Source organism: Hoplias malabaricus, chromosome 2, assembly GCF_029633855.1.
Source record: "Hoplias malabaricus isolate fHopMal1 chromosome 2, fHopMal1.hap1, whole genome shotgun sequence".
NCBI classification, from domain to species: Eukaryota; Metazoa; Chordata; class Actinopteri; order Characiformes; family Erythrinidae; genus Hoplias; species Hoplias malabaricus.
In genome coordinates, this window is record NC_089801.1 from 62816769 (window position 1) to 62843328 (window position 26560).

General features: G+C 41.2%; 1 pseudogene; it reads left to right on the top strand.

The window, feature by feature from the left end:
* Positions 1-26560, top strand: part of LOC136677793 (hemicentin-1-like) — a 122405-nt pseudogene that overhangs the window by 61197 nt on the left and 34648 nt on the right.

The window sequence follows — 26560 nt, forward strand, 5'->3', positions numbered from 1 at the left end:
TATTAAAAAATGAGAATTCATAAGGTCCACAGTGTGTTATTTTCCAGAGTCATGGCAATTTACAAGGAGCAGAGCTAATCTGCATAATATGGCAATAGCTTCACTAAAGTAAGAAATAACTACTCTGTGCGTTCAGTTCCCTAAAGTTAATGTAACTGCCTACCTGGACAGTTTATAATTTATTTTATTTTTTGGTTAATTCCCCTTAAAGACATTAAGAACTGAGGCGGAACTATATGTCGGCAAGGGTCTCCGGGGGGACACATTATATGCACGGATAACACCAGTAGCAGAATGTTTGTCTTACGTAATTTCAAGGTTAAAATAAGTGTTAAAATAAGGTTAAAATAAGTGTTTTCACGTGTCAAGGAACATTCTAGATCAAGCCATATACTCCCTTTGTTATTTAATGCAGCCAATGAGGTTTGTGTTGTGTTTGAATGCTATTTTGTGTTTATAAGGAACAGAAGTCCTAGAGCAAAGGCTTTAATAACAAGCTCAGACGAGAACGCCAAGGTCACAAGCTGTGTCTTCTGTGAGAAGGTAGGCCACAGTCTACCAGAGTGTCGTAAGTTCATAAGGAAGACAGTCACAGAACGAGTCAAGTTTGTTCAAGAGAAAAGGTTGTGTTTCGGCTGTTTGAAATGGGGCCATCATTCCAAGAATTGCAGAGGCAGGAATATCTGCAAGACATGTGGAAAAAGACATCCAACTTGCCTCCATGATGATTGCACCAAGGAAGAAAGGATGCAAGCAAAGACTGATGGAGGTAGATACCATGACAAGTCAAATGATGGGAAGCTAGATCAGCCACAAGATCAAGCAACAAGCACATCACGTGATGCAACATCTCATAGAGTCACCCAGAATAGCAGAGGCACCCATACATCCACAATAATTCCAGTGTGGGTCTCTGCCACAGCTGAACCAAATCGTGAAGTTCTTGTGTATGCACTCCTTGATACACAGAGTGACACAACATTTAATGCTTGAAGAGACTGCAAGGGTGCTCAATACAAGGAGTAAACCAGTTCAGCTGATAAGCAGGTAAGAGGGTTCTACTCAGACAAGATAATCCCTCTTCCAGTGACCTACTCCAGAGAGTTTATACCTGCAAACAGGAACCATATTCCCACACCAGAGACGGCGAAGGTATGGTCTCATCTTGAACACATTGCAGATGAGATCGCTCCTCAGCAAAGCTGTGATGTTGGCCTGCTAATCGGCTACAATTGTCCTCAAGCCCTTGTACCAAGACAAGTGGTGCCTGGTGAAGAAAGTCAACCCTTTGCTCAGAGAACAGACTTGGGGTGGAGTGTGGTCGGCTATGGTAATCCATGCCTTGATTATGGAGATGCAATTGGAGTAAGCCACCAAGTCATAGTGAAGAAAGTGATGCCAGGTCTTCAGTCCTCTTCAGATCTCACAAGTGAAGTGTATTATGTCTGTAGAACACAGATCAAGGAAGTCATTTTACCTGCAGATGTCATCAAGGTGCTGGAATCTGACTTTGCTGAAAGAGCTTCTGAAACTAGCCACATCTCTCAAGAAGATCTCAGATTTTTATCAAAATTGAAAGAGGGCATCATACGTAAGAGTGATGGACATTATGAAATGCCATTGCCATTCAAGAAAGACAGACCCAACTTACCTGATAACAAGATTCGTGCCATCCACCGTCTCAAGTGTCTAGAAAAAAGGCTGAGAAGAGATGAGCAGTATAATAAAGACTACAAGACTTTCATGAATATGATCATAACTCGTGGAGATGCAGAAAAGGTCCCAGAAGAAGACGTCCACAAAACTCCAGTGTGGTACATCCCACATCATGGGGTGTATCATCCACAAAAGCCGGGGAAAATACGCGTTGTCTTTGATTGCTCTGCCAAGTTCCAAGGGACGTCCTTGAACGACCATCTCCTGACTGGTCCAGAGCTGACAAACACCATGGTGTGAGTTCTGTTTCGCTTCAGAAGAGGCCAGATTGCAATCATGTGTGACATAGAGTGCATGTTTCACCAGTTCCACATGAAGGCAGAAGATCAAGATTACCTTCGATTCCTTTGGTGGGAGAACGGAAATCTTGAAGTCCAACCTTCCACCTATCGAATGAGGGTCTATCTCTTCGGTGCAGCTTCATCACCTGGCTGTGCCAACTATGGACTCAAGCACATTGCAGCTGAAGGACAGGGACGCTTCAGTAATGACACCATCAAGTTCATATAGCGGAACTTTTATGTTGACGACGGCTTGTTAAGTGTAACATCTACAAGTCAAGCAATTCAGTTGGTGGAAGAAGCAAGAGAGCTTTGCAGCACAGGCAGACTACGACTGCACAAGTTTGTCTCTAATAGCAAGGAAGTCCTCGCAACCATTCCCAAGGAAGAATGTGCTGAAGCTGCTATGGACAAAGACATAGCATTGGGTGAACCGCAGATGGAAAGAGCTCTCGGAGTGCAGTGGTGCGTGGCTTCTGATGAGTTCCAGTTCAGAGTTGTTATCAAAGAGAAACCACTTGCTCATAGAGGTGTGTTCGCAACAGTTGCTTCAGTCTATGATCCTCTTGGATTCGTAGCGCCTTTCATTTTACTTGGAAAGTTGATTCTACAGCAAATGTGTTGGGGCAAGCTCAGTTGAGATGAAACTTTACCTGATGATCTGCGACCTCAGTGGGAGCATTGGCTCCAATATCTACCAAACTTGGCTAATGTTAAGATTCCAAGATGCTATGTTCCATCAAGCTTCAAGGCACAGCACTATGAGCTTCATCATTTCTCTGATGCCAGTGTGTCAGGCTATGGTGTATGTTCATACCTCAGAGCAGTCAGTGAATCAGGTGAAGTTCACTGTTCCTTAGTGATGGGAAAGGCAAGAGTCGCCCCTACCAAAGTCACCACCATACCAAGGCTTGAGCTGTCAGCAGCCGTGGTAGCCATCCGTACCAGTGATATGCTCAAGAAAGAACTGGAAGTAAAGTGTTTACAAGAATTCTTCTGGACTGATTCCATGGTTGTCCTGGGGTACATCAATAATGAAGCCAGAAGATTTCATGTGTTTGTAGCAAATCGTGTGGAACGTATCAAGCAAAGCACAGAATCCACACAATGGAAGTATGTGGCTTCCAATGAAAATCCAGCAGATTATGCCTCAAGAGGTCTCACAGTAAAGCAGCTTGTATCCTCTGACTGGTTTACCGGCTCAAGGTTTCTGTGGCAGAAGGAGCTACCAAGTGGAGAAGTAAAATTGGGAGATATCTCAATTAGTGATCCAGAACTCAAGAAGGTGCAGGTCCATGATGTTCAGACAAAGTCCTTGTTGGATCACCTGCACAAATTCTCTGACTGGTCCAGAATGGTAAAGGCTATCGCCAGACTCAGGCGCCATGTGAAGGAAATCAAGGGTCTCCAGCCAATATCCTATGAAGTAAGCAGTCTAGAGGAAAGGAGAGAAGCAGAGTTGACTATTATCAAGATGGTTCAAGAAGCAACATTTTCAAAGGAGATAGAGTGCCTTCGGCACCACAAGGAGACACAAGTCAAGAGCAAGGCCAACAAGCTATACAAATTAAGTCCATTTCTTGATGACCAAGGCGTTCTGAGAATAGGAGGCCGCTTAACTCATGCTGCCCTACATCCGCACGTTAAACATTCAGCAGTCCTTCCAAAAGACAGTCATGTGTCAGCATTACTCGTCAAGCACTTTCATGAGAGAGTGCTCCATCAGGGACGTGGAATGACCATGAATGCGCTCCGATCCAATGGCATATGAATGTTAGGCTGCAGCAAAGCAGTATCGTCTAATATCTACAAGTGCACCACATGCAGGAAGTTCCAAAGAAGCCTAGAACAGCAAAGGATGGCAGATCTCCCAGAGGACAGGATGGAAACCATCCCTCCATTCACCTACTGCGGGATGGATTGTTTTGGACCATTTTATATTAAAGAAAGAAGAATGGAGCTAAAACGCTATGGGCTGTTACTTACCTGTATGTGTTCCAGAGCAGTGCACATTGAGATGCTCGACGACCTGACCACGGATGCCTTCATCAATGCTCTGCGTTCATTCATCGCCATACGTGGAATGGTACGCCAGATAAGATGTGATCAAGGGACAAACTTTGTTGGAACTAGACATGAGTTTGCTGAAGCACTGAAAGAGATGGATCAGAAGGAGCTCAAGGACCTTGGATGCGAGTTCATCATGAACACCCCAGCCTCAAGTCATATGGGTGGAGACTGGGAAAGACAAATTCGCACCATCAGAAGTGTTTTGACATCCATCCTGGAACAGTCAACCAGAAAACTTGACTGCTCATCCCTGCGAACATTCTTGTATGAAGTCATGGCAATTGTCAACAGCAGACCTCTGACCACTGATTGTCTTAATGACTTATCCAGCCCAGAGCCCCTTACCCCAAATCATATTTTAACAATGAAATCAACAATCCTCGCTCCACCTCCTGGAAGGTTTGTCAAGGAAGATCTCTACCTTCGCAAGAGATGGCGTCGTGTCCAACTCTTGGCCAACCTCTTCTGGAGTCGATGGAAGAAAGAGTATCTCCTGAATCTCCAACAAAGACAGAAGTGGATCAAAGAGCGCAGAGACGCAAGGGTCAATGATGTTGTTCTCCTGAAAGACGATACTATACCACGTAATCAGTGGAAGTTGGCAGGGGTCATCGAAGCATATGCAGGAAAGGATGGAAGAGTGAGAAGACTGAAGTTGCGCATCAGTGATTCCAACCTTGATGAGAAGGGAAAGCGCGTATCCAAACCTGTCTATCTTGAGAGGCCCATCCATAAAACGGTGACGATACTGGAAGCTGATTGAAGACTGTTTCTTCTTCTGTCTTTATCTTCTTTAAGGTGCAGTCTGGTGATTATCTATGGGGAGTTCAAGACCTGAAGCCAGCGTTTGTTTAGTTTTCTGCTTAGTATATTTTCATTTGCATGATTTTAAATCATAGATTTGGTGGGAGTGTAACTGCCTACCTGGACAGTTTATAATTTATTTTATTTTTTGGTTAATTCCCCTTAAAGACATTAAGAACTGAGGCGGAACTATATGTCGGCAAGGGTCTCCGGGGGGACACATTATATGCACGGATAACACCAGTAGCAGAAAGTTTGTCTTACGTAATTTCAAGGTTGAAATAAGTGTTAAAATAAGGTTAAAATAAGTGTTTTCACGTGTCAAGGAACATTCTAGATCAAGCCATATACTCCCTTTGTTATTTAATGCAGCCAATGAGGTTTGTGTTGTGTTTGAATGTTATTTTGTGTTTAAGTGAAGTTGAAATATTGCATTGCTGCTAATGTTGCTAGTATGCATTTAGCTATAAGTTTATGTGTAAAGCTAAGGATTAAATTCATGTGGTTTTAATGAAGTTAAAAGTCAACATTGACACTAAGAACTAATTCATAATGAATAAATAGCAGTGATATTTTACAAGGCAAGAAACATTTCATTGTACAAGTTTAAAATTATGTCATATTCTAAAATTAAGGACTACTTTATATTGGAGTTACTTGTGTATAATTGTATATTTGTTTGTGCAATTTTATATTATAGTTCTTACGTTTAGGAATAAACCTAATCAGTACAATAAGGAAAGCTGTGCTGTCATCATTATATCAGAGGGAGTAACAGTTAAATTATGCCAAATTCTGTCAGGTTCAATGGGGGTTGAGTGGAACACAGTCGACTGCAAGTATTGCCTTTTAAAATCATTGACCAAGAGTTAAATCAAAGAATCAGCTCTTCAGGAGCTGACTGATCATCTACTGTATACTTGTGGCCTTTTGACAGGAAGTAGATATCTAGGTAACTTTCTGAAATGATTAAAGCAGGATAATGGAGCTCTGACCAAAGTTCTTCTGAGACCCCTGACACATAATGAGATTTTTCACAGATTGTTCAGTGCTTTATCACTGTTAGTGTTCCACGTCTCCACACTACACAATGCACCCTGCATGTAACACACACCAACAGACCGCTCTGCTCCGCTCTTCAAAACCCTGTGGGAGTTTCCTCTCGAACTGCTATATTTGTGACACACTAGAGCTGTGTCCTAAACAGAATGCACACAACGTTAATGTGACGTCTCACTTTGTTTGGATTCTAGTCTTGACATCACGTGACTTAAACACAACCAGTTTTCAACATTTAAAAACGTATGTGAGATTTTGGTTGTGAATATGACATCGACAAAGTGTTGAAATGCGACTTGAGTTTGTAGGCATTTTAACCAGTATTTTGAATTTTAGTTTTTAATTTTTGTTGCAACTATAATTTAGGTAAAATTTGGATCCAGTTCCTATCCACAGTATTTCCATTAATAAACTCCTAAACAGTTCATGTCTTTTGCGTTACTTTGCCATTCGTATTACTCTTCTTAAATGCCTCACTTGAAAGCTGGGTTGAACATGGTTCAGCACACCACAAAGACCTAGTTAGGAGTTAATGTGCACTTGAGTATGACCCTCCAGGACTGTTCCCTACACCTATCTATTTGTAAGCTGCTTTAAATGTTTTGAATTGGAGAATTGAAGTATTTTATACATTGATTTAAATGCGATGTTCACGATTTTAATAAAAAAAAAAAAATACATTTTATAAAATTAAGAGGGTATTTTCTCACCAGTTGCTGCTTTCCAATTCTTTTGCATTTTCAAAACCAATGTAGTGTGTTTACAAAGCCCCAGTGTCTGTAAATGGGTAAAAGTGTCTTGGTTCTGTATGCTAGGCTTCCTCTTTCTGCTCACAGCAGAAAATCTGCATTCTGACAATGAAGAGACCATCAAATATTAAAAAGTATGAACTGAGATGAGGATATTGATCTATTCCTGCTCCATAGGTGGGTAATGTTGATTTATTTTGCTGTAGAGGGAACTGATTCTAAATTGAGGAGAGCACTAACTGCATGAAAGCAGACCTAAAGTTCTACAAAACTAAACAACAGGAATTACAAATGAGTTTCTGTGGTAATTCAAACAGTGGTTAAAATCTTACAGAAAAGTTACACCACAGCCATGTAAGCAACACCTGTTTTTTCTTTCTCAAACCTACCGTGTCACCTTTAAAGCTGTGGAGCTTCTGGACTTAAACAAACCAGAGAACATTATCTTTAGGTTTTGTGAATACAGAATTATTTCTGCTGTGAAACATAATACTTTATGGGTAAAGTATGGTTTTAAAGAAAACTGATTAATTGACATAAATAAGACGTCCAATTACCTCAAATTAACTTGGTAAACAACTACTGTGAGGACGTTAAAGAGAAGTTAGGAATAAGATGTCTAAAAACTTAAAATTCAACCATTTTTCGACCTTCAAGTCAAAGAAAAATGTCGTCTCAACAACTTTTCATCTGACCTGTGCCCACTGGGTTGCTCCCTTGCTGCCTCACAATGCAGCATTTTGAAATGAAGGTTTGTTACTGACTCACATTAGAGACAAGCTTTAATTGTAGCAATATTTCAACATATTGTCAAGACTACACTAACCTCTGTACACTAACCTCCCTCAACAGAATAATTACAATTTTGAAGATATTGGAGAAAAAAAGCTGAATTTTTAAAAGCTTTAATAACAGACACGACTCTGTGCCTTCCTTCTTCAGACCACAGTACACAGCATTCAGATGTTGAGTCGAATACAGCCTCCCCTATTGTGAGATGCATCCCATCGGCAGCATGCACACCTTTTACTCCAAGGACATTATTCTGCATTTTAATATCATCAATGAGGGAAAAAAACGAGCAAAATAAATTGTTAATTTCAGTCAACAATAAAGAAAATGCCTTCTTAACTGATCAGAAAACATAAATCTACCAAGATTTATGAATAACAAGTTGCTAAAATAGGACTAAAATAGATGCTAAAGGCTTAATGTGCATGATTCATTAATTATATGTAACTGCTAATCCAGTTCAGGATCGTGGTGTGTCAGGAGCTTACCCAGAAGGTGCAAGGCAGGGACACACCCTGGAGGGGGATCTGTCTTTCGGACAGTGACAAACATTCACAAATTCACTCGCAAACTTAACACCTATGGACACTTTTGAGCCGACAATCCACCCATCAGTGTGATTTTGGACCATGAGAGAAAATCGGAGCACCAGGAGGAAACAGTTTTTTTCAACATTTGTTTTCATAACCTGCCATTTTTAATAAAAAGAATGTAGTCTGTCTAATTATAATGAAATAAGGAAGAACTAACGCAGCAAAAACAGGAAGAACCACATCAGAGTGCAAGACATCAACATTTTACCCATTTATAGTTTGACAGATTGTACAAATAAAGCTTCCCTTGGTCTCTACATTTGTTCTTTGGATTGAAGAGATGAACGACGCTTAATGAAGGTAGGAAAAGACTCAGTGCTTTTGGAATCAGTAAAGAGTCATTAATTCATTGTTAATGGAAAGAGAAGTGAAGTGACTCTAATATTTGTGTTGTCTTTAGGTTCAGAAATGTAGGTTGACTATTGGTCCCTTGTGATCATTTCTACTCTAAAGCATCTACTGAGATGCACTGTTAGTGAAGTGCATGTATATAACAGGAAATGTAGCAGTGATATGAGAACTATAACCCCCTCTATTTAGACTAGTTTATGTCTGTTCATGTGGAATATGTCTGCTACTGCAACGCTGCAGTTTCCTTCAGGATCCACAAAGTGTTCTCTCTATAACTGTAGAAACACTGCTATGTAACACACATCTAATGTTCAGTGCAGTAACAGTGTTTAACTCAGAGCTCTGTGTCTGCACTATGAACATGGTTCTGCAGATTTAGAGATGTTGCTGAGCCTTGAAAAAGTAATGTGTCATTTCTGATCATCCAGGTTTCGCTGATGGTTTCACTCAGAATGTCTCTCACTGTTTCTCTGCTGTTTCTGCTCTTCATCTCTGGTGAGTCAGAGCTGTCACTCCTCATCAGATATAATCTCCACTCTGTACAGTTAGGAGTTCATTATTATATATCATCCTTTGGGGCTGTGTTAATGTCCTGTCTTTAGTCCTGACTCTAGATCTGATACAGTTCTGTTTTATTAAACCGTACTCTTATCTCGTTTTTGGAAATCCTCGATTCTAAAGAGGTCAGTAATCATTTGATCGGTCTGTTACCAGAAACAAAATAAAATAAACAGCTGTGAGTTTGTTCTTCACAAAGCTAAAGAAATTAAAATGTCCAGACTGAAGTTTGCTGAACTGGAAGTGTGAAATACTGTAACAGCGCCCCCTGCTGTTTCACAAAGTGTCTCTGCTACAGTTTCCATTTCCCAAAGCCTTGGTCTTTGTATCTTCTGTAACACTGTTCCTCTCTGGAGTCAGGATCAGACTGAACTCAGAAACTGTTGTTGTGTAACAGCTATCGTCCTAAACTCAGTCCTAATGGAAGTTCTCATGGTAACGTTACAGATAAAGATTAGATTTTAGAGTGAGGTTATTTCTGGAATATGACCCTGGTCAGTTTTACTGTGTGTTCAGTGTTAACAGTTCTCTACAGTGTGTTCGTTTCTGCAGCCCTCCCCCTCCCCCACATTACTGACAAATCTGTGGAGCTTCTCACTTCATGATTTTAACTGAGTTCAGCTGAAGAGTCTTAGTTAAAGCAGCAATCTGCACGACTGAGACCCTCACTGTAATTATTCTTCTGTATTGTGTGTGTTGCAGGAGGTGTTGCTCAATACAGGTGGGGAGTGTATTACAGCCCTCAATCTATCTGTGCTCTAAAGGGGTCTACAGTGACGATGGGCTGCACTTACACATATCCATGGGGTCACTCAGTCCAAAGAACTTTCTGGACTAAAGAGTGGCCTGTAAATGGTGAAGAGCCTCCTGATCTGTTAAATGACCCAGAGTACAGAGACAGGGTTCAGTTCACTGGAGATAAACAACACAACTGCAGCCTCAGACTGAGAGATGTGACAGAAAAGGACCAGAGGAAATACTACTTCAGATTTATAACAGATCAGACTGGAGGAATGTGGCAAGGTCTAGATGGAGTTGATCTTTCTGTCACAGGTAAGATCCATCAGCAGAAATAAGACACTGTACTTCATTCACTGGTGAACAGGATTCCTCCAGCAGTTCTGTAAGAGAACTACATCAGTCCTTCACACCACACCTGAGAAAAACACTGCTTAGTCCTGGAGGAGCATTTATTCAGTTAATGTGAGGACAGCACTGTGTATATATTCCTCTTGTTTACAGAGTAAGATCATATTCAGTTATGGCTGCTGTACACTGGGTGAAAGCTGTAGCATTTCCTCACTTTCAGAGGAAACTTCCAGACTTTAATATGATCTTCCTTTAACTATCTATTTAAACGCCTTTCTGAGGAGCTAGATCTCAGCAATGTTCTCATTCTTTAATTTTTCATGTTTATTTCTATGTTGTAGAATAATTTAGAGTAATATTTAAAAGTCTTTTCTTTGATTGCACTGTTTTTTTAGCTGCTTTTTACTGTTCCTCTTGTCTCTGTAAAACTCTCTGACTTTGACCATTTTGTATGAAACATTCTCTACAAATAAACTTGCCTTGTTTTACAGATCTGCAGGTGGAGGTTCCTGAGACAGTGACAGAGGGAGATAAAGTCACTCTCACATGTAAAACCTCCTGCAGTCTGCCTTACCGTACAACATTCACCTGGTACAAAAATGGACATGGTTTATCCTCCAGAACTGACCAGCTCCACCTGCAGTCGGTCAGCAGGGAGGATAAGGGCAGATATCACTGTGCTGTACAGGGTCTGAACTCTCCTGAGGTCACTCTGAATGTCAGATGTAAGTACAGACTCAGTCTCAGAAAATAAAGAAAGTTGAGGGTTGTTTCCATAGTTTCTCTTTAAACAATAATAAATCCATAAGTGAATGTAAATATTCATTTGTTCATTTGTGAAGGGAATAAAGTGTTGATTAAGGATTCCATGGCTGTAATCATTAGTAACAGGGACTGAATCTGGTCTTAGATCAGTTCTCTAACTCAGAGATGATTCTGAGGTGTTTACACACTGACTGAATTGGAGTAATCAGAGTAATGTCATGAGTTTCTAAAGGTTCATTAAAGTTATGTTTTAAATCTATGCAGTAATTTTTATGAATGTACAGTTAATATTGACACTTTTATTCAGCTAAACCCAGGACAATAAAGTACAAGCATGTTTTAACTTCCAGATCTGCAGGTGGAGGTTCCTGAGAGAGTGATAGAGGGAGATAACATCACTCTCACATGTAAACCAAGTTTCAATCTGACTGACAGTGCAACATTCACCTGGTACAAAAACGGACAATATACATTTTACAGCACTGACCCTCTCCTCCTGCAGTCAGTCAGCAGGGGGAATAAAGACAGATATCACTGTGCTGTACGGAGTCCGATGTCCCTAAAGTCTCCTGCGGTCACTCTGAATGTCAGATGTAAGTACAGGGTCCTGAAGGTTCATAATTCGACCAAAGATGAAGGTTCAATTATTGCAATGATGTCTAAAATAATAATTGAGCAAAAACTGTAATTATACACCATTTGTTTCTTGTAAACATTGTATCTAACCAGAGAAGTCATATAATAAAGTAAAAGAATAAGGACAGCTATCACTGATGTAGGTAGAGATTGAGTCTATAAAGAAACTGAGGGTTGGTGCTGAACTGTAGCAGTAATTTCTCTTTAAACAATAATAAATCTATGAGTGAAAGACACAGTTACAGAAATTCTCCAGAGTTCACTGAGATATCTGCAGGAAGGAGCTTTAAATCTGAAAATGATAAACACAGTCTAAACCTGTCTGAAAAACAACCAGAAGAAGAACATCTCACAAAACTTTATTTTATACTGGTCCCAATTAGCTTTAGATGAGTTTATATTATAGCTCTGTTTTTCTTTTTGTTTTTTTAAATGAATAACTCCAAACTGACAACAGTTAATGTGATAGTAATTAAACTTATATTAGACACTTGTCATTAGTCCTGACATTTTCATCCCTGTAAAACACAATGTGTCTCTCTACCTCCAGACGGTCCAAAGAGTGTCTCAGTGTCCATCCGTCCCTCTGGTGAAACAGTGGAGGACAGTTCAGTGACTCTGACCTGCAGCAGTGATGCTAATCCACCTCCAGAGTGTAACTGGTTTAAAGGAACATCATTTTTATCAAAAGGAAAGAACTACACAATGAACAGGATCCGCTCTGTGGACAGTGGAGAATACAAGTGCAAGTGCAGAAATGAACACGGAGAGAAATACTCTGAAGCTCTGACTCTGAATGTTGTGTGTAAGTAAATAATGATTTGTTTAATCAGACTCTGTGTCCTGTGATGATCAGATCACTCACTGCTGTTATTCTCTGATGTGTAGATCCTCCAAAGAGTGTCTCAGTGTCCATCCGTCCCTCTGGTGAGACAGTGGAGGACAGTTCAGTGACTCTGACCTGCAGCAGTGATGCTAATCCACCTGTGCAGAACTGCACCTGGTTTAAAGAAGGTGAAGCCTCACCTGTAGGATCTGGACACAGTTACAGTGCTCTACAGAGTGGATCCTACTACTGTGTGGCTCAGAATGAGTACGGAGCTCAAACAGCAGCTGCAGTGTCTGTCAATGTAAAAGGTATTAAATAGTTAAAAAATCATTAAAGGACATTCCTTAAAGCTAATCTCTTTAAACCGCAGGGTTTATCTGCCCACAGGGTCTGGTTTGGTAGTTCTCTGTGCAGTGATTGCAGTGGTAGCTGGAGGTTTATCTCTCATCGTTGCTGTTGTATGTTTACGGTAAGTGTTTACATCTTTTCTGATCCATTCTCTGAAAATAATGCTTTGAAACTGAACATTAATGGATTATTTTACCCATGATTCACTTGGATTTTCCACTGTGTGAGTTTTCTGTTTGTATCAGTCAGAATATTCATGTTGGGTTTGTTATTATAACTCTCACTACTCTTCAGGAGAAAGAGAAGAGGAAATCCCACTGATGAAGTAAACCTACAGTACACTCAGTTTACTAGTGTCAGATCTGGTGAGAGGTGAGAGGAACTGTCTTTATCAAACGTACTTGGTCTCTCCTAACAGTTTAGAACTGGATTATTATTGAAATATCTGTTTGTGGTAACTCACACGGTTTGTTCTGCTGATGCAGGTCTCCTACCTCCACATTTGAGGATCTGTCAGTGATCTACAGCAGTGTAAAATAACATTCACAGACCTGTTCAGAACCAGAGTTATGACCCGCTGACAGTTTTCATCTGAATCCCACTGGAAAGAGAAGATATTAGTTCAGCTTCATCAAATTTGGATTTCACTTTGTGGATTAGTCGTTTTGATAGAGAACATATTTCTAATGAAACTGAATTTATGAAGAATATTTCAGTGACCACCGCTGTTAAAGACATACTTTCTGGAAGAAAGGACAATGTGTGACATCAACCAACAGTTTATTATTTTAAAAATGTCCAACATAAACCTGGATCTCTCTCTGTTTCCACCACGTGCAACTCAACAGCACCACCTTATGGAGAACAAGAAAAACACAGAGAGAGAGAGATATTTATTATTATTATATTATATATTAATCTTAATGAGACTGATAAAAGAAAAAGGTTTATCTAGAGCACAGTCTGTTTACTAATCATTATTGGGATGTAAAGAGTATTTAAAAAATGAATATCAACTACTACTTCTTTAGTTTATATTATGATCGTATTGCGGGATTCATGTGAAGTGGAAGCTTAATACAAATATGTGGCAACAGACAGATCAGGTGAAGTGTTTCTTCATAACAAACTACAGACAAATACAGCAGTGTTTTACCACAACAATCTACACACAAACTCCACAGGGACTTGGTACAGTGTGATTCAGGAGACATCTCTGGCAATGAAACTGTTGTCCTCGTGTTGTTACAACGTCATAGGATCTGGATTCATCTCTGAGTGAAACAACTACAGCAGGTCACCACTCCTGAGTTGTCTCCATGTGCACTGTGTTACCAGCCTGCAGCACAGGAGGAGCTTTTGTTCCTCTGTTGAAGTAGTGTTGTGGCCTCCTCTGCAGTCGTGTCAGTGCCAGATGAACACCTTTAGGCGTAGCTGGGAACAGAACTGCAGTGGTAGCAGGGAGAGTGATTCTGAGGACACAAGCCTTTAAGATCTGTGCTGGAGAGTGTTTCATGTCTGTGGTGAGGGTGTTTCTGAAGTGAAGAGGGACTGTGATGAACCTGAGAGTTCTGCCTCCTTCAGTAACTGCTTTACAGTCTGTATGTTTCTTTCTGCTAGCCCACTGACTGTGGATAAGCTGCCTGGATATTCTCAGCCCAAAGTCCTACTCGACTTGGCACGTCTCAGTGTGCTTTTCAGCCCTTGTCCTCCATGGCTCCACATCCCAGTTCTCGGAGATCAGCAGTTATTTTGTCTTTTGTTGCACATCCACCTCTTGCTGGGGTTTGTCTTCAGCCACAAATCAAAGGAACATTTGAATCTCTTTAAAAGGCCACAGTGTAATGTTATAAGCTGCTGCTGTGAGTCGGATAAAAACAACTGTGGTCGCTGCTGTAAACTGGAGATCATACAGATGGTGAGTTTGTGCTGGAGGTCTGCATTTCACTGTGATTGATAAGTCTCTCTGGCCAATCAGTGCTCTGCAGGGTTTACACTTCACTGTGTCCAGGATAAGTCAAGCCAAGTAGATACAAACTCAACTTTCAAAACTGGAGAACAGCACATGGTCAGACTTTATCCTCTTGTTTGCTGTATCTGGTAAACAATACCTTCATTCTGCAGGCCACAGTCAATGACTTCTCTGTGATATTCAGTATTTCAGGACAGACAGTCAACAATCAACAACAAAGACTGTCCTCTGCAGCCACTTTCAGCCAGAGAAGCTCTGGGATTTCATGCCAAATTCAGCTCTTTCTGGTTCTTTGGCTGAAACAGCTGGACATACCTCCCCCATCTCCTTTATATACCTGGTCATTCCTGGCCAAAACATGAGGTTTCTGGTATGTTCCCTTGTTCACTACATACCCTGAAGAGCAGTGTGTAGCTTTTGCAGCATCTCATTTCCTCATCATTCATTCCTCTCTCTTTTCAATAAGACTGTTTTTCACTGCAATGGTGCTACATAAAACAATACACAACATTAAAGTGCAACTAGTGCAAAGCTAGTGCAAACATAAAACAGTGCATATACATTAAAGTGCAAAAGACATGGCTAAGAAAATACAAAACAATATCCATACAATACAAAACCATAAGGGGGCTGAGGGAGAGAGACACTGCTATTTATAGTGTATTTGTGCTGTAAATGGTAACTGGATGTAACCATGATGTAAACAAGATATGTGTAAACAGTACACTTATTTTCAGTATATCATCTTCAGTCCAACAAACCAGTGTTTTGTGAAGTTGTGTGTGTGTGTGCATGTGCTTCTTCAGTCCAGTCTCAGTCTCTAGGTGTTCAGGAGTCTGATAGCATGTGGGAAGAAGCTGTTATGGAGTCTGGATGTGAGGGCTCGAATGCTTCAATATCTTTTTCCAGATGGCAGTAGTTTGAAAAGTGTGTGTGTGATCTCCCACAATGCTGAGTGCGTTGCGGGTGCAGCGAGTGGTGTAGATATCTGTGATGGGAGGGAAGAGACACACTGATAATCTTCTCAGCTGTACTCACTATCCACTGGAGGGACTTGCGATCTGCCACAGTGCAGTTTCCAAACCAGACAGTGATGCAGCTGGTCATGATGCTCTCGATGACTCCTCTGTAGAAAGTGGTGAGATTTGGAGGGGGGAGATGAAACTTCTTCAGCCTTCGCAGAAAGTAGAGGCGTTGCTGGGCTTTCTTTCTGATGTTACTGGTGTTAGTGGACCAGGTGAGATCATCCGCTAGGTGAGCACCAAGGAATTTGGTATTCTTGACAATCTCCACAGCAGAGTTGTCGATGTTCAGCGGCGAGTGCTCACCCCTTGTTTTTCTGAAGTCTACAAACATCTCTTTGGTTTTGTCCACGTTCAGAGACAGGTTGTTGACTACACACCAGTCAGTTAGCCGCTGCACCTCCTCTCTGTATGCTGACTCGTCGTTCTTACTGATGAGACCCACCACAGTCGTGTCATCAGCAAACTTGATGATATGATTTGAGCTGTGCATCGCTGCAGGATTGAGCACACAGCCCTGGGGGGCTCCAGTGTTCAGTGTGATGGTGCTGGAGGTGTTCCTACTGATCCGGACTGACTGAGGTCTCCCAGTCCAGGATCCAGTTGCAGAGAGAAGTGTTAAGGCCCAGTATATTCAACTTCCCGATCAGGTGCTGAGGAATGATGGTGTTGAATGCTGAGCTGAAGTCTATGAACAGCATTCGGGCATATGTGTCTTTTTTGTCCAGGTGGGTGAGTGCCAGGTGGAGCGTGGTGGATATGGCATCGTCCGTTAAACGGTTAGGACGATACGCGAGCTGTAGAGGGTCCAGTGTGGGGGGAAGTAGGGACTTGATGTGCCTCATGACGAGCCTCTCGAAGCACTTTGTGATGACCGGTGTGAGTGCAACGGGACGACAGTCATTGAGGCAGGACACAGAAGAATTCTTAGGCACAGGGATGATGGTGGTGTTCTTGCAGCATGTTGGAACAATGGCACTCCTCAGAGAGATGTTGAAGATATCAGTGAAGACATCAGCAAGCTGGTCTGCACATTCTCTGAACACTCAGCCAGGAATATTGTCTGGTCCAGCAGCTTTCCGCGGGTCGACTCTGCATAGAGTTTTCCTCACGTCGGCTGCAGTAAAAGACAGCACTTGGTTGCTGGGAGAAGGGGTGGACTTTCTCGCCGTTACGTTGTTCTGTGCCTCAAACAGTGTGTAGAAATGGTTCAGCACGTCTGGTAGGGAAGCATCTCCGTCACAAGCAGGTGGCAGGTGGTGTAGTCTTGTAGCTGGTGATGCTCTGGATGCCCTGCCACATGCGTCGAGTGTCTCTACTGCTCTGGAAGTGGCTGTGGATGATTTGACTGTGTGCACGTTTTGCCTCTCTGATAGCTCAGGAGGAGTTTGGCCCTCGCTGTTCTCAGGGCCACCTTATCGCCTGATTTGAAAGCAACATCTCTAGCCTTCAGCAGCGCACGCACCTCTGCATTCATCCACGGCTTCTGGTTGGAGCGGATGGTGATGGTCTTGGAGATGGTCACATCATCAATGCACTTCTCTTCCAGGTTGATTGTGTTGTTGTAAGTTGCAGCCTCTCTGAACATGTCCCAGTCAGTGCACTCGAAACAGTCCTGAAGAGTAGAGATTGCTTCTGATGGCCAGATTTTCAACTCTTTCTGAACAGGTTTCGATCGCCTGACGATGGGTCTGTATGCAGGAATTAGCATAACAGACATGTGATCTGAGTGTCCGAGGTGGGGGCGGGGCTCTGCCCTGTACGTGTCTGAAGCGTTTGTGTAAACAAGATCCAGCGTGTTCACTCCTCTTTGAACTGTAGAACTTTGAAGATTGGAGAAAAAATTATTTTAAAAAGCATTATTAATGGCGAGGACACCTTCCTCCTTCAGATCACAGTAGACAGCATTCAGGTGTTGTGTAAAATTCAGCTTCCCCTATTGTGAGATGAATCCCCTGTCAGGAGCATGTGCAATTTTTGCTCCAAGGACATTAATTTACAATTTACAAACGTCAATGAGACGAACAAAATAACACCTACATTTCAGTCAATCTTTTTAACAGAACAGAAACATTTATAAATCATGGTTTTTCTGTTCTGTTAAAAGACAGGAACACACCTTGGAGGGGCACTTGTCTTTCAGAGGGTGACTGTCAGGGTGTGACCAGAAACAAAGCTAAGAGGCACATTGAGGAGTCATGTCTAGACATTTATTGACCCTTACAAGTTTCAAGTTTATGTAACAAGCTCAGTTTCTAGCCTGTGAGCTTGAGAGAACAGAAAAACTCATCCTTGACAGCACAATCAGTCCTCTTTTAACACCATGGATCAAACCATTTAACATTCAAGGTACATTGAATTGTTATCCCAGTAACAGTGAATGTGAAGAACTCCACTTAACCGTACATCACTACTTCACATTCAATCTCACACTTTAGATTAACCATCACAAGATTTCAATATTAAATATAAATGGAAATAATGTTGTAAAATACCCACTAGCTCTTTGTACAAACATGGTTTACCCCCTAGAAAGGTTCCAAGTAGTACAGTCCAGATTACCCAGAATTCCAGGCATTTCTATAAAGACATGCTCAGTAAGCCCGCACTTCCTCTAAACCAACACCCACTAACCCACGCTGCAGACATGGCTCCTGGGAATCAAACAAAGAAGTCAGCAGAAATGTTATGGTGAGAACAATAAAAATGTTAAAACTTGTCCCATCTTATGGTCTGACTCTTTACTCTTTACTAGCGTGCACAACTAGTATAGAAATGATAAGTTTAAAAGATGTTAAATTATTGACCATTTACCTGAAATATAGGATTTGAACAGAATTTTAACCTTTTATGAGCTAATCACTTTAAAGGATTTTTTTTAATGAAAAACATTAACTTTAAAATGAATAAATATAACCAATGTATACATTCTGGGCAATCTTAAAATCAGAGCTAGGGCTATTACCACAATGTACCTAACCATAAACAATGTACTCTGAACTTGTGCTGAACAAATTAAAATGCATAATAAACACACTGCATCCCTTATTCTTACATGTGGGGCCTTAGTGGGCCATCACAGTGACAAACACTCACACATTCACTCACACACTTACACCTATACACAAGTTTGAGCCGCAAGTCCACCTACAAATGTGTATTTTTGGACTATGGGAGGAGACCGGAGGAAACTATGGTGAAAAATATTTGTTTTCATAACCTATCTTTTTTAATGAAGAGTCTAGTCTGAAGGACTGTCGCCCCCTCCAGGATGTGTTCCTGCCTTGCGCCCAGTGATTCTGGATTGACTCCGGACTCACCACGACCCTGAATTAGATAAGCTGTTACAGACAATGAATGACTGAATTGAATGAGTCTAGTCTACCTACTTTATACTAAAATAAGGAAGAATCAATGCAGTGAAAACAGGAAGAACAATGTCAGAGTGCAAGTCAGCAACATTATATCTATATATAGTTTGAAAGATTATGAATAAAGCTCCTTTTGGTTTCAGCATTTGTTCTTTGTGTTGAAGAGATGAACGACGCTTAATGAAGGTAGGAAAAGACCCAGTTCTTTTTGAATCAGTAAAGAGTCATTAACTCATTGTTAATGGAAAGAGAAGTGAAGTGACTCTAATATTTGTGTTGTCTTTAGGTTCAGAAATGTAGGTTGACTATTGGTCTCTTGTGATCATTTCTATCTAAAGCATCTTCTGAGACGCACTGTTAGTGAAGTGCATGTATATAAAAGAGGAAATGTAGCAGTGATATGAGAACTATAACCCCCTCTATTTTTTATATTGCCTTGTGAAGGACTACCGCCCCCTCCAGGGTGTATTCCCGCCTTGCGCCCAATGATTCCAGGTAGGCTCTGGACCCACTGCGACCCTGAATTGGATAAGTGGTTACAGATAATGAATGAATGAATGAATGTGGAATATGTCTGCTACTGCAACGCTGCAGTTTCCTTCAGGATCCACAAAGTGTTCTCTCTATAACTGTAGAGACACTGCTATGTAACACACATCTAATGTTCAGTGCAGTAACAGTGTTTAACTCAGAGCTCTGTGTCTGCACTATGAACATGGTTCTGCAGATTTAGAGATGTTGCTGAGCCTTGGAAAAGTAATGTGTCATTTCTGATCATCCAGGTTTCACTGATGGTTTCACTCAGAATGTCTCTCACTGTTTCTCTGCTGTTTCTCCTCTTCATCTCTGGTGAGTCACTCTTCATCAGATTCACTTTTGAGATTCATTTGATCTCTCTGTCACCAAATAAAATAATTTAAAAAAAATGTGAGTTAGTTCATCACACTGCGATAAAAATAAACTACTAATATGTGCTGAACTGGAAGTGTGGTAATATACTGGAAATATAGTAACAGCACCCCCTGTTGTTTCACGAAGAGTCTCTGCTGCAGCTTCCATTTCCCAATTCATTGTAAATTCTGAGCTGTTCATATTTAAAAGCATAAACAATACATCTCAAGGCCAACTCAGTAATGAAGACTTTAGTTTCCACCAAGTTTAGTGTTTTTCCTGTGTTATACATATGCAGTGAATTGTGGGTAACTGCAGGACACAGATGATACACTGGGAGCATCCTCCAGATCTCTCTGAACAAAGGCTGTATTTCTCCACTGTGTTCAGACTCTGTTCTCACACCTTTCCAGTATTTATTCTCCATATATTTACTTTATGATTTTACCTGAGCTCAAATATTCATCAAAATGAAGAGTCTCAGTTAAAGCACAGTGTTCATGGAGCACTTTCTCAGACTGAGACCCTCAGTGTAATAATGTACACATTTCTGTATTGTGTGTGTTGCAGGAGTTGTTCCTCAGGACGTGTGGAGTGTGAATTACAGACCTATGTCTATCTGTGCTCTAAAGGGGTCTACAGTAACCATGGTCTGCACTTACACATATCCAAGGGGTCACTCAGTCCAAAGAGCTTTCTGGACCAAAGACCTGTCTGTAAATGGTGAAGAGCCTCCTGATCTGTTAAATGACCCAGAGTACAGAGACAGGGTTCAGTTCACTGGAGATAAACAACACAATTGCACCCTCAGACTGAGAGATGTGACAGAAAAGGACCAGAGTAAATACTACTTCAGTTTTATAACAGATCAGACTGGAGGAAAGTATCAAGGTGCAGATGGAGTTGATCTTTCTGTCACAGGTAAGATCCATCAGCAGAAATAAGACACTGTACTTCTGTGCAGCGGTTGGCTATTGGCTAATGTAACACCACAACCCGGACACCCAAGGCTTACACTAATGTGCACAACTATGATATATAAAACAGACTACGCCACCCATATAATATGGTTTATACTACGGTGAAGGGGAACCTTTGCTAGGCCACTCAACTGAAAGAGTGTGAGAGCCAGAAAGTAACACACGTGTACCAATCAGAATGTCAAATTTCAATACAAATTTTATTTCAGTTAATTAGAAAAATGCACTAAGGGAAAAAGCATAATGCTGTAGATACTCTTAAAAACTGTATGGGGTTTAAGCTGATATATAGACACTAAGTAACATCACAGACCAACAAAAAGTGTGCACACTAATAACCTACGTGATTTGCACACTAATCACGTAGTCAATAACACTACGCAAAACCAATATCAAACTGAGGTCACCAAAAGCAAGATGACAGCACCACAGTAGGTCATGGTGAGCCACCCCTTGACCACAAAACAAAGAAAGAACACCAAAAATAACAAGCACCACCTTCCTGGGTGCAACTACACAAAAAATGGCCTATGATATGTTATAACAATGGGCTGTAGCTAGCTGCCTTAAGGCCCAAACCCCAAAACAGTATTAATAAAAAACCTTTTACTGTATAAAATAGTGACAAGTGGCTCAGCTAATACAATGTCCGTCAGTATATGCCATGTATAATAAAAAATACAAAGACAGTGGAGAGAAAAACAGTGGCCTGCAGCGCTTCTGGCTGCAGTCCCACTCCAAATGAAAAAAAAGACACGGTTGCTGTTGTCAATATGACTGATACACCAATGTTTCGTAGAAACAAAATGCATCAGTCGGCGGCAGCCAAGCAACACAAACGCCCTCCAACAATTGATTCAGCTGCCTGCACTTCTCCACTTCTCAAATGATTGGCTCCAGCCACCAGCACACGTACACAGATCAAGTTTCCCTATTAGCGGCCGCAATACACCAGACGATTCCCGCCGTGCCTTATTTTAAACAAAGTGGAAGTGAACTCACCTGGGTGTGCTCCCTTTTATCTTCCCCTGGAGATCAATATGCTTCCTACCTGGGTTCCACCCACTCTACAGTGGCTGTGTCCCTATAAGACCTCTACTGGTCTTTAAAGTTGCAAGAGTCTATGTTGTCATTAATATTCAGCACTATTAGGCATTTAGCCATACCACACTTCATTCACTGGTGAACAGGATTCCTCCAGCAGTTCTGTTAGAGAACTACATCAGTCCTTCACACTACATGTGGAATTAGGGACTTACTGCTAAAAGCTGTGGGACCAACATTTACAATCCACTACACAGTAAGAGTGTGCTGTTAATTGTGCATGTCTGATGCAAAGGCTATTTAACACCTTTATCATATCACAACTCTGGAGACTGAATACCGTTGTCAGCAGGTTTAATGACATTCAAAAGGGTGAAACTGAAAACGAGAGAAACGATACAATAAAACATGAATATGTGCAGCATATAAAGCACTTTATACCGAATTTCCACTGAGTTACATCATTAGATACTTCAGTATGTATAACCTAACGCTACCGACACCATCTTGGCCAACACCGCAAAAAAAAAATCGCAGGTAATTTACATGACAAAAATACTCATTTTACAGTCAAATAATACATAAGTAAGCTATATCTAACAAAAAGAAAATCATTACTTTGGTACATACCGGCAATGCAACATTAAACAAAGATGTATGCAGTACTTTCTTCCAACCAGACTTCATGAACTAGGAGCCAACACCATTACTGTTTTGCTTGACTGCTACTGCTGTTCAATGAAGTTTGGTTCAATGTAATTAAGTTGCCAATTGCAATACTTGAAAACAACACCTGAGGGCGGGCTTTCTGCTTTTAATCCTATATGTATAAAATCAGCTTCTGACAGCATAATATTAGTAACCGCATAACAGAACAAAGAGTGTTTATATCGGATGAGTTTTTGTAGCTGAGATTCTGGGAGATTTACCTGATACTTGCCCTGCATTACACATCTGAATGTTACTGAATGGTAGTGTTGTGTGATTGTAAAATCCTCAGCATTAAAACCTCCTACAGTGCGAGTGTAAGAACCGTATTGTCTCTTATGGAGTTATTAACTGTGACTGGAAGAATTAGGGGAGAGAACACTGAGGTTAAACACAGAGCCGTATTAAATACTGGAGGCTCCAGTGCTGAGGGTGAGGGTGAGTGAGACATGTTCGTTTATCTACGCTGCTTGTGGTCTGAAACTTCCTGACCGACAGACCACAAGCAGTGTGGGTAGGTAAATGTCTCAGCCACCCACTCCCTCAGTGCAGGAGGTATGTGCCTCTCACACACGTGCACAGACACAGACAGACAGACAGACAGACACACACGCACACACACACACACACACACACACATTTGTCACTAGACACTATTCACACATCTTGTAATATTCCTCCATTTTCTTTAGATATATTAGTGTATTATCTCTGTGTCTTTGTCTTATTTCAGATTCAATTGAGGACTCTGTCCTTACATTTTATATATCTTCATATATACAAAAAAGTGCCCTGTCATCAAAGCATTTCACTGCTGGTTGTACCATGTGTGACTCTGTATGTGACAAATCATCTTTGATGTGATGCTAATTACAGCAGTAGGATAAATATCACTTGTGTAAGGCCCTGCTCTCTTTACCCTTCCACTCTGATAACGTTTGACTATGACTTGATAAGAACACAGTGTGTAGTTTACTGTTGTAATAAATAGAGGCCCGTCATCAGTGATGTGTTCATTAAGTCGGTGTGTGGACTGCACTGTAGTTAATGTGAGGAGATCACAGTGTAAGTGTGTTTTCTCTTGTTTACAGATCTGCAGGTGGAGGTTCCTGAGACAGTGACAGAGGGAGATAACGTCACTCTCACATGTAAAACCTCCTGCAGTCTGACTGACAGTCCACAAATCTCCTGGTACAAAAATGGACAATATTCATACCACAGCAGTGCCCAGCTCCTCCTGCAGTCAGTCAGCAGGGGGAATAAAGACAGATATTACTGTTCTGTATGGGGTCGGTTGTCCCTAAGGGCTCCTGAGGTCACTCTGAATGTCAGATGTAAGTACAGGGTCCTGAAGGTTCATAATACGACCAAAGATTAAGGTTCATTTATTTGTGATTCAGTTTAAAGTTTAGAAATAACTAAACTTATGAAATAACTAAAGCTTGGGAGAAGGACCACACCAGACTCCTCCCCTTCACCATTATGCACCCTATAAAACCACTCCTCTCCCCTCACCTTCTCGTGATGAAATTTGCACCAACCAAGCTGCTTCCTGTTCAGCTGTGGTACTCTCCCCTCTTCCATGGATCTCGACATCACCGCTTTGGACACCCTACTCTTCTCAGATAGCTAACCTGTTCCTCCTTCTCCTGTTCCCCCTCGATCTACTCCATGTAGTACCACCTCATCAGGGTCATCATCCCGACACGGCCGCTGGATCTCACTCTGGGTCTCGCGGCCTGAATCTACCTTCACTGCCACTCCGGCACTTGCTGTGCTTCCCTGTTCTGGCCCTCTGCCTGGTTCTAGTGTCTTTTCTTGCCTCTCTCCTCCCCTCTTCTTTTCTCAGTCTCAAGCTCCCTTTCCTCAATTATACTCCCCTCCCTCAATCATCCCAACCCCTTTCTTCTCTCAGGTCCCCCTGCTGCCATGCCTCTGCATCCGCCCAGTAACACCCGCATATTTAACCCACTTCTCGCCTTGCCTTCATTGAGGCACATCATTATCCAAGGTGCAAATGTTGCCCTCTCTTCTTTTAATTGTTGTTTTTTCTCCAGGCCTCGTAATGCTGCCAAATTCCCCCTTCACCTGTTGCAGCCTTCCCTCTGCTTTTTCTAAATCTGACAGTTTCTTCTCTTCTGGCTAAAGAGATTTCCAGTGGTTTCATGATTGAGTCGTTCTCTTCTCCTCTTTTCTGATTGTATAGGGTCAAGTCCATCAGTGTTACTACCCACAAATATTCAGGCAAGAAGCAGATCACCATTGACCTTTCTGCTCCACAAACACTCTCCACCTACTGGTCAGGATGGAAACTCTTCCAGAATTTCCATACCTTGCACAACATTGCCCTTCCTTCAAACAACCTCTACATAACCGCCACCTTCCTTACATCAGCCCATACACAATACTCCATCCGTTTCTCCTACTTAAGAGTATATTTAGCCACAATAAACTTCTTCACAAAACTCATCACTGGTACACCTCATTCTTCCTCCAGTCACTCTCAGATTACCCTTCTCCTCAAAGGAATTCGAAAACCCCATTTTCCATCTCCAATCATTTCAGCAAGACGCTTTATTACGCTGCCTGAACACACTCCGCTCAGGATGCTTGTTATAGAGGTTGTTAGAATTGAATCCAACCCCTGACTGATGTAGACAAGTGCCGATGTAGTTAGATAGCAGCTGCCTCAAGTTGTCCGACAAGAACAGAAAGATGTCACTTTTTAATCAGTCTTTTCTCTCAGGAACCTGTTTTATATTTAATTTTTAGTGCAGGGAAGCAATTAGGAACAAATATGTTTAACAACGACTGTTAAGCACAAGCACTATATTTTTGTTCTTTTCTACAGTTGCAGTGGTGTATGAAAGTATAAGTAAATTCCAGTGGAGCTTGGAAGTAAAAGAAGTGTAAATGTGTCAATGTCTAAATATTCTCATCTACAAAATGGAGGCACGGTAGAAAAGTTTGGGGATCACTGATATAAAGAATGACAGATGTGAGTGAGATGAGCTGAAGAACTAGAAATGAGATATTTGTAAAAGTAATAAATATTTGATGAGAACAGATGAATTCTCCAAACCACAGGTTAAAGGTTTTAGAAATTATAACATTAATATAGTGTAATAGTATAAATATAGTATAATATACAGAGAGGGTATGATTCTGAAGATGTGTCAGACCTCATTAAACAGTGATTCCTAAAGGTTAGGAACAGGACAAAACACCAGGCTGACTAAGACATCACACACACACACACACACACTTTCACTGTTCTTCCTTCAGTTTGTTCTTGGTGAGTCGGTGATGATCTGAAACTGATGTTGTGTTAAACTGACCGTTGACGTCCATTAAGAAAATAATCCTCCCAAAAGCTGCTCACTGTTTGTAACGCTTCTCTGTGTTGGTCATTGCTGGCTCCTCCTACCAGTGCATTATGGGAACTGTGGAGACTGTTGAATGCCATTATTTTTTAACCATCTGAAAGACACACACACACACACAGAACAGTAAAAAACATAAGTTACAAAGCTGCAAATAAATAAATGAATGAATTAATGTTTTTCACTGATAATGTAAAGGTCCAAATCAGTCTAAGTTTTAAATAAATCTGCAGTTGCAGTGATGTTCACTTAAAAAAACATTTGTTGAATGGATCAGAAAAGATGGGTACACTTACCTTACACATAAAACAACAATGATGACAGATAAACCTCCAGTTACCACTGCTACAACTGCATAGAGAACTACTTTTCCAGCTCCTGTGCACAGAGGACTGTTGAAGTTTAAAGATAAAACTTGAATGAATGTTCTTTAATGATCCTCAGTATATTTTCACTCATTACCATTTACACTGACAGACACTGCAGCTGCTGTCTGAGCTCCGTACTCATTCTGAGCCACACAGTAGTAGGATCCACTCTGTAGAGCAC